The 21,192-nt window shown below is 42.9% G+C and overlaps 1 protein-coding gene across 8 annotated transcripts in view; it reads left to right on the forward strand.

Annotated features, from left to right (window-relative positions):
* The first annotated feature begins 1,293 nt into the window (after positions 1 to 1,293).
* Positions 1,294 to 21,192, forward strand: part of SMAD1 (SMAD family member 1) — an 83,711-nt gene continuing 63,812 nt past the window's right edge. Inside the window, exons 1-5 of one of the 8 annotated variants that reach the window (XM_036852897.1) lie at positions 1,339 to 1,625; positions 9,351 to 9,453; positions 13,894 to 13,982; positions 14,092 to 14,285; positions 14,671 to 14,848. The gene's annotated coding sequence lies outside the window, so the exon portion shown is untranslated. Of the gene's footprint in view, positions 1,626 to 2,857; positions 2,879 to 9,350; positions 9,454 to 13,893; positions 13,983 to 14,091; positions 14,286 to 14,670; positions 14,849 to 21,192 lie in introns of those variants that run through there. The other 7 variants (XM_036852899.1, XM_036852896.1, XM_036852900.1 and 4 more) reach the window with 7 other exon arrangements.

Here is a 21,192-nt window from a genome sequence, read left to right on the forward strand (position 1 = left end):
GTATAAATGGAAGCTTACAACTTGTGGTCTTTGGTGTCTGGCTTCTTTCGCTTAGCATAGCGTTTTCAAGTTTCATCCATGTAGCATGTGTCAGCACTTCATTCCTTTTTATGGCTGAATAATGTTCTATTGTATGGATACAGCACATTCTATTTATCAAAGGAGGGTTTGAGCAGAGGAGCGATCTGATGGGAGTGGCATTTAACAAGGCTCACTCCAACTGCTGTTCTGAGGAGTAGAGAATGAATAACTGTATCAAAAGTTGATTTTTTGGGAAAATGAGGCCCAAGAATTGACCTGTAAGTGCTCAAATCATTTAAGGAAGAAATTAGCAGAAATATTCTGACCTATAACAGTATAAACAGTATTTTATGTGTTTTGGGGGACTTGTTGCATTTCCTTAGAACAATTAAACATGGAATGCAGAAATTAAAAAATAGTTAATAAATAAGAATTTTAAATGGAATGTGCACGTGTAAAAGTACATGAACAATTGGAGAGTACCATTAATTGGATTTTTAAAAAAATATTGCTGGTAATGGTTCTTTTGGTACATGTGAAATTTATTCCTCAGAATAATTATTCGCCTCTAAACATAACTCAACATTATGGTAATTATCCAAGATTTCATGCCAGCTTCCAAGAGAGCTGGCCAAGAGAAAAATGAAATCTTATAAAAAAATATTTTCAATGTCTACGCAGATCAGGTATCTGGGAGCTAGTTCCTTTTTATTTTGGGAGGTTGGTGTCATCTAAAAGATTGTAGAAACTGGATCAAAAAATTTAAAGTTCTATTGTGGCATCTGTCATTATTTGGAGCAGCGAGGTAACCAGCTGGAATCATTAGATCCCGAATTGGCATAAAACACACGTTCTGATTCAGGGTTTGTTACAAGCACATGCAATAGTTACTGGGTTATCCATTTTTTGGTACTTGCAACTTCTGGGGCTTGCAAATCGTTAAGGAGTAAGCGAGGGGCAAGGAAACTAGACATAAAAAGGCGAGGCTCGAAAGGTAATTGCCAAAACGCACTCCACGTTTATAGAGCGGTTCGGTGGGCCCGGTGGACGTGTTCGAGGAACATTTCAAATAAATAAAAATTGAACTCGGAACTTCACCGGCAGGTAAGGCACCGAGTCCGCTCCCCCGGGGCTAAAGGAGGCAGGGGCTGTGGTGTTTTCTCCTTAGAACCGGCGGGGCGTGGGGCTGGCGGCGCGGGAGGCGGCGCGGGCCCAGCGCTCGCGCCGGCGGGGACGGGAATTTGGAGAGGATCCCTGGTCGCGCAGCCGCGGCGGGAGCGGCGGCGCGCGCGAGTGCGCGGGTGAGCGAGCTAGAGAGCAGGCGGGCGGGCGAGTGCGCCGGGTATTGGCAGCTGAGGAGTGGAGGCTGGGCGGCTCCGACTCCCTGACGCCAGCGCGACCAGATCAATCCAGGCTCCGGGAGCGAGCGAGCGAGCGAGCGGGCGGGCGGGAGGAGGAAGGAGAGGCCGAGCCGCTGAGCCCGGGCCGAGGCGCGGGGAGGGACCCTGCGAGCGCAGCGCCCGGCCGGCCTGACCGGGGCGGCGGGGGACCCCGCTCGCCCGGCCAACGCGTGCGCCCGCGTGGACAGGCGCGCAGCCAACCCGGTAAAGCGAAACAGACCCGAACCCAACTTTCCCCTCCGTCGCGTCCCCGCCCTCCCCTCGGCGCCCCCGGCTTCCCAGCGCCGCCGCCGCTGCCGCCGCGGGCTGGGGCGGGCGCGGGCCGGCCGGGTGGCCACCGTTGCGCGCGGGGCTGGCGGCGCGGGCTGCGGCGGGGAGGGGGCTCTTCCCCGCGTGGGGCAGACCGGGGATTTCCCCCCCCCCACCATGATGGCGCCTCCCGGCCGCTCGGAGGAGCAAGCCTGCCACCTCCTCCTCTCCTAGCGCCTGGCCAGCCGGGCAAGGCTCGGGCCCGTGTGCCCCCCGCGTCTTTGTTGGGTCTGCGGTGGGGAAGCCGCGTTCCTCGGCCCCCGGCCCTGCCCGCGGCCGGCCCTCCGCGGCCACCCTCCCCCTCCGCCCGCCGCCCGTTTCCCTTTCCCTTCCTGCAGCGGAGCCTGGGCCGTCGGCGCGGCCCGCGGGCCCATTGTGTCCCGCGCCGGCCCGGGCGACCCCTGCGGGAGTCGGAGGGCGGCCGCCGGCGCTGCCCTTTCCGCGGAGCGGGGCTGGCGTAAGGGGGACACCCGGTGCCCTGGGTGCCCTTTCCGCGTCCGGGGCGGGCTCCTTCCTGTGCCCCACCAGCGTCTTGGGGGTCGAGGTCAAGGAAAGTTCGCACTGAAATTCCCTCTCATTTATTCAAAGGTTTGGCGGCGGCGGCGCGCGTAATTTTTTTTTTTCTCTTCCGTCTACACCCCCCGGAGTCTCCGAGTGTCGTCTCATTCCTTTCCCTTTCCCGGATTCGATTGCCTCACTGCATGTGTATTTGTGAGTTCGCTGTGCAGCAACTGTTCATTTACTCTGCGCCCGGTCTTTGTTAGTGTTTCTCGGGGTTGTTTCTGCAGGAATGGGGGGGGGTGGTGTAGGGTGTGAGAGAGACAGACGTGGGCTTGTTTTTCTCGTTGCTTAATATATATGAAGGCTTCCAGGGAGAGCGGTTCCCTGATGTACTTTGGGAAGGGAGGGGGAACAAATGCCTGCCGGATCTTACAACTACAGTAGCTGCGGCTTTTGTTTATTTTGCGGCGCGGACCATGTTTCAATGCACTTGCAAGATCCCCGGCCGGGCGCTTCCCTTCTGAAAATCGAGGCGCGTCTCCGAGCCCTCTCCCGAGAAAACATCGTCGTCGTGAGTGCTGTGACAGCCGGCCTCTTTCTCTTTCTTTCCCCTGAGGTTCTCTTGCCATTGTAGCTGAAATTTCACAGTAGGTGGAATGATAGAGAAGTTGCTTGATCTCTGTATGTGCTTCCTCTTACTGAAACTCCTAGCAAGCAGCTCAATCGCAAAATGCCTTTATTTCAGAACGTTTCTCGCTTTCATTACCTGCCGTGGATAACATGCCTGCATTCAGTAGCACAATGAGAAAACTGTTCTCTGCCCATGTTGATTTTTCATCTTGTTTCTCATTACCACTTGACGCTTTATTGGAGGTAGCTGAGCTGTATTGGAACCACGATTGAAAAAGAATCAGGGCAGAATCAATGTGCACTGCCCCGGGATTTTCAATTAGTATAAATATTTTGCATCAGTGTTAATTCTGACGGAGGTGCCAGGCCTAAATATGCTGTAACTGATTTAAATGTTTGTCCTCCCCTCTCCCTCCCTCTTTCCCATTTGTAGTTATTTGATATTTCTGTGCAGGTGGTGTACATTTGTGTAATATTGCAGTTCTTAGGAAACTGTAACCAGGGTCGTGGGAGATGATTTTCTAGAGGTGGGTGATGTCTGAGCCTCTGGAGGATCCAGGCAGGATCGGGTTTCTTCTGACGGTAGGGATTTGTCCTTGATTTAGTTTTGACCCCTCCAACCGTAGGTATGTAACCAAATACATTTTTCCTTTTTGCAGTATCCTTTGGTTTTATACCCTTGAAGAGCTGATGACCTTTGCATTTTAGAGAAATGACAGTTTTTAGGCAATTTAAAGTATTAACTTCTTACACCTTGGAATTTAATTTTTTTTTCTACTAAGTTCATTAAAGCATTAAGAGGAAGTAAGTCTCATTTTTCCAAATACATTTATTAGTTGAAAACTAAATTGCAGTTTGTAATTTTGATTTCTAGTAATTCTGGGTTTAGTAACTTGGTTAGAGTGGAGAAAGAATAAACTTGAGTGTAATTAGATGAGTATATTTAAGCTGCAGTCGCCTACATAATCAAGGCCAAGTTGTGTGTGTATAAAAGATCTCATTTGTGTAGTCTTACAAGGCTAATGGAAGCATCATTGAGGCTTTATAAATAATGTAAGTTGTGTATAATGTAGAGTCTCCAGAGACGGCAGAGAAAGCATCATTACCAGCCTTTTCAACCTGCTTGAGATCTTAAATTGATTTACAGCACTGAACTGGTGCAAAATGATACATCAGGATGACATGGGGTCAGCCTGTAAAAGTCTATGATGTCAGCCTATTAGTTCAGTCATCATAATTAAACCATATTACAGGGGCGGCTAAGCAGGAGTCTGGCGTTATCCTTCAGATATGGGTGGTACATGGATTTTGTTTATAGTGGAAAGGCCAAACTGGCAAGGAACGCTAGTGTTTCTGAAAAGGGGGAAAGGCTTACAGAACTCTGAATTTCTGAAAAAATTGAAGCTAAATTAAGGGATGTTCAGTCTGCATCGTCTAAGTAGCTTTCCATTTGGTAGTGGAGAAACAGATGCTTTGAGGGTGCTGATAAGGACCTTTGCAGCTCTGATCCATGCACTGAATCATGCTTCATGTGAGCTTGAATTTAACTTGACCTTAGGGACCTTATAAAATATCAGAGGACCATATATTTCACATCTCTGATCCTTTTATTAACACTGAGTTGCACTGTATTGATGCAAACGCTGATACGTTATTTCTTTCATCATAGTTACCAGGTCTCCACTGGAAACAGAGATATTTGAATTGAACATATAAACAATTCAGGAAAAGAAGATTCTTATTTTTTGCTGAAATTTCTGGCAATCCTTATTCAATTTATGGATCATCTAGGGCTGTGCTGTCCAATTAGGTAGCCATAACCATGTGTGGGTATTTAAGTTGAAATTAATTAAAATTAAATTAAAATAAAAATTCATCTCAGTAGCACTAGCCACAGTTCGCGTGCTCAGTAGCTAATGTGGCTAGTGGCTACCACCTTGGAGAATGTATACATAGAAGATTCCCATCATCACAGAAGGTTCTGTTGGACAGTGCTGTTCTAGGCCCTTCGCCTCTCCTCATCCTCACTTTCTACTCACCTTTCAGCTGCTTCTCTGCTTGTTACCTCTGTGGATGAGTTTGTGGGGTCGAAGGGAGAAAGAGATATGTCAATTAATTTTGCTACTTCCTAGTTGCTCTTGTTAAAATAAAAGTTTGGAAGTGACAGTTGAAGCTACTGCATAAAATGAGGTTGACTTTTCTGTCAATCATATTTATCATTGGTGTCATGGCTTCTAATTTGATTTAGAGCTTTGGGTAGGAGAAATAATTGTAGCTGATTTTTTTTCTGAGTTTTTACTGTGTCCTTGTCTTTAATACTCATATCTCATTTAAGCATCAAAACTTCCCTAAGTACTGTTGTTGTCACGTTTTACAGATAAGGAAACTGAGTTCTGAGTGATTCATTGTCTTGCCTCAGGCTACATAACTAGTGATTATATTCTTAGCCATGAAGTGAACAAGGCACGCTCGCTCTAGAGCCTCACTTTTCTAAAAAATTAATTAATTAATTTTTGGCTGCGTTGTGTCTTCGTTGCTGCGCGCGGGCTTTTCTCTAGTTGTGTTGAGCGGGGGCTACTCTTCGTAGCAGTGCGCATGGTTCTCATTGCGGTGGCTTCTCTTGTTGCGGAGCATGGGCTCTAGGCGCACGGGCTTCAGTAGTCGCGGTGCATGGGCTCAGTAGTTGTGGCTCATGGGCTCTAGAGCGCAGGCTCAGTAGTTGTGGTGCACGGGCTTAGTTGCTCTGCGGCATGTGGGATCTTCCCAGACCTGGGCTCGAACCCGTGTTCCCTGCATTGGCAGGCGGATTCTTAACCACTGCACCACCAGGGAAGTCCCCTCACTTTTAAATATATATATATATATATCTAGAATACCTGAATAATCATTGTTCTGCTGGGCTTTATTATTCTGGTATAGACATGACTTCGCTTTTATTTTTTAAGCTTTTAGACAACTTTGCCTTCTGTTGTGCTTTTCTGGGCCATCTTCTGTTGTCTTCCTTTAAGTGCTTAAGAAAGGAAACATAATGTTAACACCTCTCTAAGCAGAACATAATTGGAAGACTAAATCTGACATAAAAGTAATGCATTTCAAAGCCAAATTGGTTTTATCTCTGCTTTTCTGGATTATTCTTGTCACTTTCCCCTTGCTTTTTTCTTGTATAATCACAAGCTGATGGTACTAAAAAAGAAAGTTCTAGTAGTTCAGTTTATCTCATTAAAATTAGTCTTTTTTAGCTGGTAAACACTGCACCTTGAGATATAAATAGTTCATTGAAAATTCCTTGAAATTTTTTTTCTCTTTTTACATTTATGTCTACTTTTGTATAGTCTTACAGTTCAGTCATTTTTATTTTTATTTTTTTTGGTCAGGGCTATTTAAGAATTTGATGAAACCCTGGATCCCCTATCACACTCCCATCCTCTAATCCAAAAATGCTTATATGCCCTGGTAAGCTTGTGTGTGCACAGAAGTACCCAAATTTCAGGCGAAGGACATCCATGGGACTGCCTTGCCAAGTGTGTTCATAAACACTGATTTGTAATTTCCTTTACAAAGAATAGAGATATTGAGTGTTAAAAGCTACTTTGATGTTCCTATCAAGTTGAGCAATCCGAGGCCCAGGGAAGATAGCGGACTTGCCTGAAGTCACCCATACAGTGATTGGAGGAGGGAAAGCCTGCACCTGGATCATTGTCATTGTCAAGTTCCCATTTGTTTGTTTTTTCCTTCCTCACTCGCTGTGCTCCTGGGCCTTTGGTCTGAGCATATCCAGTGTTAATTGGGGAGGGGAGGAAAGAAGAATTTTTTGGCATGATATTAACTTTTTGTACCCAACATTGTTTGAGCTGAGTATGAATCAAAAAGTCTGACAACCTCAGAGAGATGTTTTTTACAGATTAAAATTGATTTTTTTTTTTTTTTTTTTTAAATTTTAGAGATGGAAAAGAAACGCCTAATGCCTGATTTAGTCAATGGGACCTTACTAGGAAATGGTAGATCCGAGATTCTACGAAGTTCAAATTAAATCAGGCAAGTCTGCTGTACAAATCTCCTCTTTTGGCTCTCAAAAACAAATCATATTCCTAACCAAAAGTCAGAGATTGGGGTATTTAGGGAAGGAGTTAGGAGGTACTAGGGAGAGAATTGGAAAGATCTAAGGAGAAAAGGGATAATTTAAATATAAAAATTTAGAAATGAAATATAAAGTTATAAAATGACATTGAGGCTGATGAAGTATTCTGTGTAATTGTACTTCTGTATGTGGTTTTTCTTTTCTTTTTTTAAAACTTACTATTACCGGTTTATTATGAAAGGATATAACTCAGGAACAGCCAGATGGAAGAGATGCACGGGGCAAGGTATGGGGGAAGGGCGCCGTGAGCTCCATGCCCTCTCCAGGCTCCCCATCCCCATAGCACCTTGATGTGTTCACCAGCCTGGAGGCTCTGGTCTTCATTTTTGGTACCAACATTAGCAGGAAGCGCTTTGATAACAAATAGAGGCATCTCCATTTTGCCTCGAATTGAAAACTGTTGACTCTTTATCCCCCTTTTCTGCTATTAACGTCGTATTGCAACTATTTAGGCTAATCTGGTGACCTGTCATCTGATTTGCTGCAAAAATACCTGAAGTATTTTTAATACTTCTGGAGTTACTGCCTTTAAAAAAAAAAACAAAAAACTAAGTTGCATGAATGTATTTACTTAAAATCTAAGTCAAAATCTTCACTATGGTGTTCATTATTAAAATAATGTCAGTTTTAGAGATGTACTACTAGTCCTAGGCAAAAAAGTAACATTTACAGCTATTGCTTGCTGACTTGCAGAAATGAGCGGGCCCTGTAGAACATTCATTTGCATAAGGAAAGCTGTCTTTCAGATGGGAAAAGCCAATCTTTCAAAAACAGTTCAACTCCAATGACTGCATCGGGTTTTTAGGCTGATAACTGGGAACTGCAGTATTTGAGCAGTTTAATCTAACATCTTTGTGATTTTTTTAAAATTAATTTATTATTTTATTTTTGGCTGCGTTGGGTCTTCGTTGCTGCGCACCGGCTTTGTCTAGTTTTGGCGAGCGGGGGCTCCTCTTTGTTGCGGTGCGCAGGCTTCTCATTGCGGTGGCTTCTCTTGTTGTGGAGCACGGGCTCTAGGCACGAGGGCTTCAGTAGTTGTGGCACGCAGACTCAGTAGTTGTGGCGCATGGGCTTAGTTGCTCCGCGGCATGTGGGATCTTCCTGGACAAGGGCTCAAACCCGTGTCCCCTGCATTGGCAGGCGGATTCTTAACCACTGCGCCACCAGGGAAGCCCTGTGATTTTTTAATGAGCTAAAATCAGAACTTTAGAGAACATTCCCTCTTGAAGATAAAGCATCAAACTCTCTAAGGTTTGAGGGAATCCATACCTGGCAATTCTCCCAAATCTCTCTGCTTGGTTCCTAGTGTTCACATAGGAGCCTTATATAGAACCCAGGTCTATGGTTGGTGGATTGATTTCTTAACTAATTTTCTTGAGACAAACAAGCCTGGATTTCAAGGAACACATACAGCATACACAGCAGTTACTTATGCATCTATATGCTTTTGAGCTCACGATGAAAATAAATATTCACTATGTCATGTTTGCAAAAAGGAGGATAGAGGGATCTAGCTTTTGATTCAAAAATATATTTATATGTGTAATTTTTTAATGCTTTATTTGTAGTTTCCCCTTAATTTTAGGGCAGCTGTACTATATTTTTTTCTACAATTCCAGATAGTTAGGGTATAGTTACTCAAACTATTCATTCATTTTCCTCTCCATGTCTATCTTTTGTGGTTTCTTTGCGGTGTGCTTATGCAAAGTGGAAGTATTTCAGACCTTTATAGTTTTTTTTCTTTCAGTTTCGAATACCACAAGAAGAAAAGGGAACTAATTATCTTTCAAGTATTATAATTAGGCATTAAATTAAGTCATTATTTAGTTAGCTAAATGCAAGATCTTTTGTTTAGATTGAAGGAAAACATGTCTTTTTAATGGCGGAGAGGGGTATTAAATATCTCCTTATTTGAAAATTTTGATGCAGTGTGGTAATGAGCATATGCTTCACTTAGTGAGTCTGTTAGTTCAGAGTGGCTCAGTAATTAGTGAGGAGACCCACAAAAATGAAAAATTAAATGCAACATCACAAGAGTTGTTGCAGGGTAATATAGGGGTAAGTTGTACAGACAGTTCACATGAGGCCCACCATGGTGTGGAAGGACGTGTGGGTTTGCGTAGGGAGAAGGAAGAGACATTTGGGCAGAGTAGCGGCGTGGAAGACTCAAGGTAACCAGGAGTGTTGGGAGCAGCGCTGTCCGATAGAACTTTCCGGAGTGATGGAAATGTGCTGTATCTGTGCTGTCCAGCACTATAGCCACTAGCCACAAGTGGCTGTCGTGCATTTAGAATGTGGCTGGTGCAACTGAGGACTGCATTTTAAATTTTCATTCGTTTATGTTTAAACAGCCACCTGTTTAACAGTGAGCTATCACATTGGACAGCACAGATCTGGAGGCCAGTCTGCAGCTCTGCCTGACCACAGAGAGTATTCCTGATGGGGTCCCATATGGTGAGCTGGGAGAGGTGTTTGGGAAGGTTGAGTTGAGGATGAGGGTTTGAGGGCCTCAGCGTGCCAGAATTAGCAAGCATTGGGAAGTCACAGAAGGTGTTTGAACTTACAGTTCGGGTTGGAGAGGGTAGAGCCCATATGCCAGGAGATTGATGAGAAAGCGCTTTGAGTTCTCTCTCTCGGATGGGGTGGGTTTTGTGAGTGAAAAGACACCTGGCGGTTATTTGGCTATAGAGTAATGGGAAAGAGGGGTGTCACATTATTCTTAAGTTTCCAACCTGAGTGGCTGGAAAATTAATAAAGCCTTTACTTAAGAATAGAGAAGAACTGGTTGTGGAAGGAATAAAAATTCTGTGAATGAGAAATTAGAATTGACAGGTTGAATTTAAGGTGGGGTATCTAAGTATTCTACAGGCAAGTTGGAGATACATAACTAAGCTAAAGCCTAGGGAAGGGCTCGGAGCTTTACGTAGATGCCAAGTAGTGATCTGTTGGGAATGATGGTGGAACGTCCAGGCATGGATGGGTATTTGGAGAGGATCATGAACAGAGAAACAGAGAGCTGGTGGGTTGAATCTTCCACTGATGCCCACAATTAGGAAGTGGTAGAAAGGAGAGAGGCATGTTTGAAGTAGACAAAAGAAGGAACTGGAAGAAGGCTGTGGGGTCAGAGGAGAAGTTAAACCAGGAAGCCAAGGGAAGAGAGAGTCCAGAGGAAGGTTCAAAGGGGGCACATGTTGTATGGTTCAGGGTGAAGGAGAGAAGGTCAGGGTAATCAAGTGAATGCAGCTGAGGTGAAGAGACTGAGTATATTAAGAAATGAGAAACAGTCTTCTATGCCCTCGAGTGACTTATGTTCCAAAATTGATGAGACGACTTCTTATTTGAAGGTTGAGGGAAAGAAGTTAATGGACAGAAAGCAATCAAAGATGATGGAGTTAGTGATCTGGAGCGCAGGTGACAAAATATGAGTCATGGTAAGGAGGGAGATTGTCTGAGAAGGAAGCAGAATGGGGTCCGAGAGAGGAAAGCAGATGGCACAGAGCTCCTGTCAGCTTGCGCTGGTTTTCCCAGTAGTGTCGGAGGCAAGTCAGTCCCTTCATTGGGATGGTGAGCCGGGAGAATCAGAAAATGGTACGGGAAGTTTAAGAATAATGGACAAGTTTTGGAAGAACCATTGTAGGTGATGTGCCAGGAAATCTATGGCGAATTCAGAGGCTGAACAGTGGGAGGAAGCCTGGGGTGAGGTTTGATGCGACTGTAGAGTAGACTAGTAATTGTTGCTTTTCAGTGTAACTTGGTGGCCTGAAAGTAAGATTGGAGAGGAATGTTGGCAGAGATGATTCTGGCTGAGGGATAGAAAATAGGCTAAGAAATGAGGTTCTAGAGTCAGGTTGCCTGGGTTTAAGTCCCAGCCCCCAACACTGACTTGCTCTTTTATAACTTTGGGAAAGCTGCCATTAACTTTTTTTTTTCTAATTTTTTTTTAATTGAAGTATAGTTGATTTACAATGTTGTGACCGTTAACTTTTGAACCTCACTTTCCTCATCTGAAAAATAGAGATAATAGTATCAGCCGCAGGGTTGATAGAAAGATGAGATGAGTTATCCTTCCATATTTCATCTAAGATGCTGTTAATCAGAAGATGTTATTTCATGTACTACTGAGGAAAAAAACCATCATTTAGGCACAACATACCACTGATTGTAAATCTCCTGGTTAGGAGAGGGTACATCTTGCAGTCAGTGAAGTACAGAATACATAAAGGACCTAGCCTAGGACCTGGCACATAATAAGCATTTGGAAGATGTTAGCTATTTAATATTTGTAAGAGTCAATGTGATTGTAGGGTCTAGAACGTTAATGAGAGCAATATTGAATCCAATCTAGATAAGGGGTTACAGGTTATAAGGAGTCTAATGGATTAAATGAACTGAGAAGGGTTAAGCAATGGGAATCCCGGTAATGAAATTGTGAAATAGCAAGTTTGGGAATTTGTAGATGGAGCGTTTCCCTGACAATGCCAGCTAAAGGTTTTTAAGAAAAGTATAGTAATTGAACTAAGAGAAGAATGCCCTTTAATGATTTTAAAAAGCTATTTAAAGTTGCCCAGAGCTTTTCAAAGTAAGTATTGTGAATTTATCTATGGATTTTTCTTACACTATTCATTAGTGTTAAAAAAATTTTTTTTCATTAGAGAATACACACGCAGTGAAGAAAGATTCCGGCATGGATTCTTGTCATAGTGTCAGAAGGAAAGGGGGAGATGGAGTCTCGATATTGTCATTGATTGAGTGAATTGTCATTTTCAAGAGATGGGGATACGGGGGCGGGGGTAGTTCTAATAGCTGCCTGTAGAGCTCTTTTGTTTTTTTTTTTGTTTTTTGTTTTTGGCCACGCTGTGTGGCATGCGGGATCTTAGTTCCCCCACCAGGGATCGAACCCGTGCCCCCTCCTTTGGGAGTGTGGAGTCTTAACCACTGGACCACCAGGGAAGTCCCTGTAGAGCTGTTTTAAACATGGCTCTGAAGGCAGAAACCATAAAGGAAAAATTTATAGGTCTGACAACATTTATGTGACCAAACACACAGTCTTGAATGACCACACACAAAAATACAACCTTTCAAATTTGCAGCAAGTTACTCTTCTTGTAAAAAACTTTTTAAATCAATAGGAAATACCACCCCTACAGAAAAATTGGTACATGGACCTGGAGAGTATCATACTAGGTGAAGTCAGGCAGACAAAGACAAGTATCATATGATATCACTTATATGTGGAATCTAAAAACATGATACAATGAACTTATTTACAAAAGACTCACAGACGTAGAAAACAAATTTATGGTCACCAAGGGGGAAAGCGGGGGAGGGATAAATTAGGAATTTGGGATTAACAGATACACACTACTCTATGTAAAATAGATAAACTACAAGGATCTACTGTATAGCACAGGGAACTATACTTAATATCTTGGAATAACCTATAATGGAAAAGAATCTGAAAAAGAATGTGTGTGTGTGTACATACACCTGAAACGTAAATCAAGTATGCTTCAATTAAAAAAAAAAAACAAATGAAATTCTGGGCTCCTAAAAAAATTGGTAAAGGACAGGAACAATTCACAAACGAATGAAATGCAAACTACTAGTAGACATGAACTGTTCTGCCGAGTCCTGGATGAGACTCTTCACTGGAATGGGGACGATGTCTTCTCTTTTACTTTATTGTATCATTCTTTGTGGACCAGGAAGGATCAGTCTGGGGAAACTGGGCTTTTCTCACTGAAGGAAAGGAAGCCAAAATTTCCCTGCCTCCTAAGAGAAGCTGAGGTCACAAGGAGGTACCCAATGAATGTAAGCTGGAGTTATGAGAGACAGGCCATCTCCATCCCATTTCCTTGATGTTGCCCCACTACCCTCATGACATTGGGCTAGGAGTCTCCTCATTAGAATGTGAGGTGTTCCCAGCGCTTTAGGGGCTCTCAGCTCTATGCAGGTTCTCAACCAGCTGGCACGATCGGTGAACCTTAAGGATACCAGTACTCCACAGAGCACATCGAAATGGGCCTCTTTCTCTCCCACCTGAGTCGCAGTATTAGATTTGATCTGTAGTGGCATTTTCGTATTCATATGAGACACAGTGATGGTCTTAGAACATGGTTTTGCTTATTGAGCTAGACTGGTTCATAAGGTATTGAAATAAGAAGTTCTCCCACATAGTAAAACCTTTTATGAAGTGAAGAAAATTTAAAGTTAGGCATTAGCATTTGATTTCCCAGATTGTCTCTTAAGGGTAATAGTTAAGGTCGTGGGCGTAAGAAAGGCTTCTCATGTGCTGCCCGTAAGGTGGTTATTGGTAGGGTCCTTACCTAACCGAAGTACACCCAGTCTTAGCTCGGCCTTGAGTTTTTACCTGGCCACTAGACAGAAGAGGATTCATCAGCATCTTCTGACCCACCATCTCCTCTCTCTTAAGTGATCTGCAAATATTTCAGAGTTGGGGGAAAACAAGGCTTTTGAATTTCACCCCCGGGCTTACCACCAATTTCAGCCACAGGCCAGTTACCCCCGCCTCTTCTTTCTTACGTCCTTTCAGAGGATGGTGACTGGGAGTAGGGGGCCGGAACTGGTACGCATTGGTCAGAGCCGTCCTTCAAACTCTTTAAGCAAAGTTGGGGAGGGAGGACGAATGCCGGCAACACGAGCCTTAATTTTATCAAAATGGGTCTTTAATTTTATGGGTAGCTTTGTGTGAAAGGGAGTGGTAATGCTACAGTGAGTGTTGCTTTAGGAAGTACACCTTTAGCCCTGTGACAGCTCAGCACAGCTGCCTGTACATAGCTTGCCCTCCCATCTGTTACGGCTTCCTGTTTTGCTTTGTGTCCGTTGCTGGCTTTGCAGTCTGCATAATTAATAACAACCTCTTTATTTTCCCAGTGTTCGTGTTTGTGTGCTCAGGACTTCTGTTCAGTTTGTTCAAGCTCGAGAGAACGTCTGATTGGTTTCAAATGGCCTTCTGTTAAACTGTGAGCAAAATTAATTTGATTATCCTTGAAATGATTGGCATCCAAGCTGTATTTATAGCATTTATTTGCATGGAAACACTGAAGAGTTCTGTCTTGTCACACTGTGCAGGCTGAGGTGTTGATCTGTATTCCAGGAAAGCCTCCTTTAAAATTGGTGCATCCTCACTGAGCAGTTCTGCTTTTTGTTGAGCCAATATTAATCAATTCAGCAAATGTTTCATGCATCCAGCGCTGGGCTCTGTTTCGGGGAGGGAGAGAGAAACATCTAAGTCAGTTTTTGCTGTGCAGAAGCAATCTTAACTGGTAAGAGGAGACTATGATTATATGAAAAGCTAAGTAACGAGCCATCGTTATTCATGTTATAGCGTCTTATTTTGAGTGTTTTTTTTTCAGTAATTGGGATAGCCTTTCAGAGTCAAGGGATTAGGAAAGAAATCTGATGTAGTTGGTAGAGCTCCTGCGCCGTGCCCACCTCCAGCTTAGTGGATTCTTTCAGCAAGTTTTTGAGCATCTCTACGTATACTTCTGTTCATAGTGTCTCTTATAGAGCTTGATAAAGTTGGGGTAAGGGGTCATAAATGTAGGATTTGCACTGAGATTGTAACTTTGAGGAAAAATACGAACCTGCTTATCTAATGTGACTTCTGTTTTAATAGCTTTTATTACAGTTATCTTATTCATTCTTTAGACTGAGTTCCTTGAGGGTATGTGGACAGTATCTTCACGATCTTCATGTTAGCACAGTGGTTCTCACTTTGCACATCAGAATCCTGTGAATGACAACCACCGCAAAAATGCCAGGGCCCGCCCCTGGGGGGGTCTGGTTCCAGGGTTACGGTTGGGGAGCTTTTAAAGAAGCACCACAGGTGAGTCTAATGTACAACAGCATTGAGAACTGTCAGCTTGACACATGGTAGTGATGAGTGAATTTTTTCATTTTGATGTGTTTAAAAACATGTCAGGAAATAGGACCTGTGGTATGTTGTAGGTCTGCTGTGAATATGAACTACGTCTTTGATACCCAGCAGCACTTGGTGCTGGGTGATACCTGTTCTAGGTCCTCCAGACGACCCAGGTAGTTCTGAGGGTTAACTTTTGCTCCCCCTTTTTTAATTTGAGGAGAGAAGAGATAGAAAGAAAGGATATGTGTGTTTGAGAGCTTTCGCTTTTCCCTTCTTGAAGGAATCAGCAATTCCCTGTGTCCTAGAGTCTAGAAGTAGAGCTAATAAATAAAGCTGTTGCGACCTGGGGCACCAAGAGCGCAAAGAGAAAAGGAAGAGAAGAGCGTCAGCGGAGGTGATCTGGCGGAGTCTGGAGGAGTGCTTGGGTGTCACAGCTGGGCGGGGGCAGGGCTGTTTCCACCAGCAGGCATGCTGCCAAATGTCCTGAAATGCCGAGGTTGAGAAACCCTGGAATAGGGGATAAGGAAGGGGACTAGGAGGCAGATAGGATACTGAAGTGGTAGCGTCACAGACGGCTGTTTCTGCCACACCCGTATGCCGTTTGCTGTGTTAGCCCCTCTCCCAAATCCTCTAGAGTCAAGAGCACTGTTTTTTGCCGTTATCTGTAGATAGGATTGTGACTGAGCCGTTAAAAATTACCTATAATAAAATATGGTACTTGAAAGAGTCCTTCAGCTATTTTCCATCTCTACATTTGCTTGAATGGGACAGTATTAATTCACACACAAAGAAATGAGCCAGTAATTTTTGTTCTGTTTTGCTTATGTTTTCAGTAAAGGATACTAAGAACAATCAGTAAAACTGGAAAAAAAAAAAACATTAAAAAAATAAATCCAATAAAGCAATCAATCAATCCATCTCTGAGACAACCAGAATAAAAGGAAAATTTCCAATCTTAACAAAGGCTATCTACTAAAATCTTACTTTTTAAACTGCTGTTTCTTATAGCATCATTTATAAAGGAGGAGTTTGAGGCAGCGCAAGTGTCTCCCTTTTAGGAATGGATAAGAAAATACAGTCTATACGTCTTTTTTTTTTTTTAAACCACTACACAGTAACTGGTAAAAATAAACTAGATTTAAAAAAAAGAACAATCAGTGGGAATGTAAAGAAAGTGAATTTCTTAAAAGGAGTTTAATTTTAATATTCCGCAGCCTCATCATAAGAAAAGAGTATTAAGAGATGAACACATACGTGGGCTGTTGGTGTGAGGTAATGGTGCCAATTTCCTTGTGTCGTTGTTGAGTTATAGCTTACAACTACTTATCCCTATTCTAGGCTGTTTAGATTAAAATGAATTTAATTTTGTCATCGCTGCCCTGATAAAACTCTTGGTTTTTTCATGTTCTAGGAAAGTGGCAAGATGCCAAGAAGGAAAGCAACAACGAAAACAAAAATAAGTTGGGGAGAGAAGGAACCAGGGGGATTAAAGTAAAACCATAAGCACATCCTTGCTTGTCAGTCCCTCTACTTTATGCATGAGACAAAGGAGGAGGTTATTTAGGAGAAGCAGGGTGGTAGAGGGGTTGCCTTGGCAAGCCCTTAACCTTTCTGCACCTCGGTTTCATCATCTCTAAAATAGTCTCTACATCATAGGATTCCCATAAGGATTAAAGAGAGGGAATAGGTATAAAGTGCTCAGGACAGTGTGTGGTGGTGATGGTGATGACGAGGACGATATGAGAATGATCTTTTATTCCCTCTGAATACTTGAGCTGTGTTGGAAACTGACAAGAGACCATGGATACACTCTTGTGTGATGTCACCCATAGAGCCACCTGCGTGACAGTCCTCTCTCCCTTCGAAGTGGGTGGTGATGAGGATGAGAGTTTATGGAGTCCTCAAACTGGGGTGTTTCAGACGTTCTGTAAAGACTGTTGCCAATAGAATGAATTTCCAGAGGAGGAGAAAGTGATTTATGTGACGAAATATGTTTTTAAGTTTTTATAACATAATAAAACCATTATACCTAAGTCTCTGTCATCCACGTATAGATTTTTCCACAGCAATATTTGAATCTTGAGCCGGCATTTCTTTAGAATTTACTACGTTCTCAGAGTATATAATAGTTTTCTGGTTAGTGTAAGCAACATGTGGTAAGGAATTAAAAGTGTTCTTTGATAAAAGCATAATACATATTCGAAAAGCAATGGTTAAGTTTTATTAAGGCTGCTTTGGATAATCCATTCCGTGGTTCATCCCCACTGATGCAAGTGGTTGATAGTCAGCTGAACTCGTTTGGATTTCCACATCAGGGTAGGCAACACAAAGCCCAAGATGCACAGGAGATGTAGTTGTGGTAAAGAAATGGCAAAGGTTTTTGGCCACTGTCCCTTAGATGAACAGCCTGAACACGTCCTGTGACTCTGTCACAATCAACCTGATAATACGGTTCTTCAACCCCCAGCCCCCCATAACGGTGAGCAGGGTGATGCTGGGAACTGTTTCATACCCATTTTCTTCCTACTGCACCTTTACGTTGGGGATAAGCACTTAAAGTACTGTTCAGTTACATAGTGAATTGGTGGAGACTGACGCCTCTTAGTAGTTGAACGTACAAAGGAGGAGAACTTGTGTTCTGAAGCCTTCTAAGAGCGCTCTGTTTATTAGGTTTTTCCATCTCGATTGGTCAGTAACTCACTGAGGGGAGGTTAATGGATAGAACTGACTGAACAAGTGATCTGAGGCAGAAGAGATCTAGATTGATGGTGCTGGTCTCACCTAATTCTATAGGTGATGCTTGTATCCACAGCATTGTTTTCCTAACCCAGTGAAAGACGAGCATCTGCTTCTTTTCGCTCTTAGTTGGAGGGAGCTCTTACTGTTGTGGAAGAGGGCTGCGTCTCCTCTGAGGTGGCCGAGTGAATGTCTGTAAGTCCAGCTTAGTTTTTGGCAGATTGAAAACAGGATGTCATTGATCATGGAGGAGAGTGAAATCTGGCTCATCTCAAGGTTTGTTTCACTGGTTATGTAAACTTTTGATTTTGAGAAGTTATTTTATTCTTCCAGATAACAGATTTACATACTGGAAAAGGGACAGGACCAAATTGCTCTTGAGATATTTGAGTGATACAAAACATTTCTTTGGTAAGAAATTCACGCCCTGAAAAATTGGAAGGAGATTTGAACTTGTTCATGGAGAGGGGACCAGGAACTAGAACGGAGAGGAAACTGACTTTTTGTTATAATATGCCATTTTGTAAAATTGAATTTTTTGATCATACGGCTGAATTGTATAACAAAAAAATACATTCCCACCCATATCATATTCACCCAGAATTAGGTCATATATCCCAACCCCATGTATCAGAATACATTTCTCTGAAAATCCTAGTTCAGTGATAATTCCATTCTGTGCAGAGACACTTTCTATTATTTTTTTTCTTCGTAAAACCATAAATCTTGTCACCTGTTGGTCATAATACTGTCTCCTGGAGCCGTGTAGAATAGATCTCTTACCTACTTTCAGTTTTTATTTGTTTTTATTGTTAGAGTCTTAAAATTGAAAACCGTAATTGGTTGTAAGTAAAAATGGTCTGCTTTCCTGAACTCCCCTCCTGCCAGCTCACTCCTAAAGGTAACCACTTGTTCAGATTTGTTTATTTCCTTCCAGGCTTTTAAAGGTGTGCATATATTATACATGTGCAGGTTTCGTTTCTATTTGTGTTTTTAAAATGGGATTGTACTATATGTATGGTTCTCTAGCTTTTTTTAACTGAACAATTATAGTATGGTTTTCTTCCCATGTTAGACATGAAAGGCTGTCCTTCCCCCCCCCCGCCCCTTTTTTTTTTTTTAGCAGTTACATCATTGTCGGATGTACTGTAATTTATTTAATCACTCCATTGTTAGATGCCTGGGTTGTGTGGAACATGAATGATCTTGAACACAGATCAGATGCACCTGAGGCTGCTGCTTCCCTTGCAGCTGTTTCTGCGGCTGTTTTCTCTCCTCACCCTCATACCACAGGGCCTGCTGGAGGCAGGGGCCTCCTAACTGTCTCCTCCAGACCAGTCTTCCACCATCCTCCATAAAAACACCCACCTTTGACTGTCCTGTCAGGTTATACCACACTTCCCCTCTGTGTTACTCACTTTACTGCCTCACTCCCCATCCTCCACCCTCATTCCTACAGTTTAGTGTCTTTATTCCCTTCCTGCTGCTCCTGGGATCATTCTTGGCCTACATCTCCAGTGACCTTTGACCCCAGCTCAGGTACTCAGTCTCATAGGCCCATAATATGGGATTTTGCACTTGTAAAAATTAAACAGATTTCACCAACTTTATGGTTAATTATTTTCCTCATTTACTTAAGCAATAAAGTGTATTTGTTCATAGGCGTACCTTCAGAATACGCAGTAGCTGGGATCTGACCACTTCTGCTGGGCTGATCCAAACCTTTATCACCTTGAACTGTAACAATTGCCGTAGCTTCCTAACTGGTCTCTTTACTCCTTCCTACTACTATCACTCCTCCTCCTCCTCCTCCTTCCATCCTTTCAGGCTGTTCTCAGCCCAGCCATACCACAGTCAGCCTGTTAATCTAGAAGTCAGATCACGTTGGCACCTCTGCTCCCAGCTCGCGGCGGTTCTCGTCTCAGTTCAGAGGGAAAGCTACAGAGTCCTTGCGGCGTTCCTGTCTGCTCCGACCTCCTCTCCCCTCGCTCTCTCCATCCCAGTCACGTTGGACTCCTTGCTGCCCCTGGAACATGTCAGGCATATTCTCGCCCCTTGGCCTCTGCCGTTGCTCCCCCGCTGCTTGCGACATGCTTCCCTAGATATCCACGTGGCTCCGTCCCTCACCTTTTCAGGCTTCTGTTGGAATATCACCTTCTCAGTGAGGCCTTCCCTGACCACTAGAATGTAGGTCTCATGAAGGCATGATCTTTTTGAAAAAGAAAAAAAGCTGTTTCTGTCTCTTGTTCAGCACTGTGTCCCAGTGCTTAGAATAGTGACTGGTATATTGTGGGTGTTTGTCAAATGAGTTGAATGACTGTAGTGGTCATCAGCCTTTCTTTCTATCATTTTCTTTCCTTTTTTTGTACAAAGTTAGAACTTCACTGGACAGACAAAAGCTAGGACACAAACTTTGTTTTTTTTTGTGTGTAAACAAAATATTAGAATTAGCTTATTGTGAACCAGCTCTGTAAATATGTTAACATTTTTCAGCATGTTATAATTTTCAAATCAACTTTACCGATTCCTATTTAAGGCTGATACCAGCCCAGCGGGGTAGGTGGTGGAATCAAAATTTCATGGAAGAGGAAATTGAGGCTCAGAGAGGTGTTTTGTTCAAAGAGCAGCTGCCAAGTGGAAAGCTGCTCTTCAGACCTCTCTTTTTTCATTCCAAGTGAAGGGCTCCTGCTTTCTCATTTAGAAGCATCTCAAAATGACAGAAATATGGTGGGGGTCTTATTTGAAAGCCTGGAGACTGTGCCCTGATTTCTTCCTCTAGATTTTGCCTGCCTTTTGTTTCCATTTGGAAAGCACATAAAATACATGGTTCCCTTTAAAATTCCTGACAATGACAGAGCAACAAGTTTTATTTCTCTCACCTGTGGAGGAAGTGGCCTCCACCCAGTTTTACTGAATTAGGAGGGAAGTGATTTTTTCAAGTGATAAAAAGAAAGAAAATTCCATGCTCTTCCCAGAGGAGGAGCTCAACAATTGGGAGAATGGCGTGAGACCATATGTTGGTTTGTAAAAGGATATAACTTGTAAAGATGTTTCCTTTGATGCCTGTGATGAATATGGATGTGTTTCCCTTCTAGAGGGTCCTGATTAAATTATTCAGTTAAGCGGGGAGCTGGAGGATCTAAATATAGGGAGAGGGTTCAGGTTGTCCTGCCTTGTGGGTGTCAGCTCACCCCTACAGACCTGTGTGTGTGTTGTCATAAATAACACCTGCCAGATCAGTGGAGAAGGAGAAATGTTCCAAAAAATGAAACACAGCAGGGTTTTTTTTTTTTTTTTAAATGAAAGGGACAGTTTTTTTCCGTCCTTCGGCCTATTCCATTTTCATTTGTGAATTTGTCATTTGAATTACTGATTTTTTTTTTTTTTTTTCCTTAACCTGATTCATAGACTTTAGTATCTGTTCTGGTTTCAAGTGTAAATCTACCACTTACTAGAATATGATCTTGAAAAAGTTACTTCACCTCTGATCCTTAGGTTTATTACTAAAATTGAGAGAATGCTATACATCTTGAAAGATTGCTCTAAGAAGTCAGTACGATCGTGTTTGTAAA

The sequence above is a fragment of the Balaenoptera musculus genome, chromosome 5, assembly GCF_009873245.2.
Source record: "Balaenoptera musculus isolate JJ_BM4_2016_0621 chromosome 5, mBalMus1.pri.v3, whole genome shotgun sequence".
NCBI classification, from domain to species: Eukaryota; Metazoa; Chordata; class Mammalia; order Artiodactyla; family Balaenopteridae; genus Balaenoptera; species Balaenoptera musculus.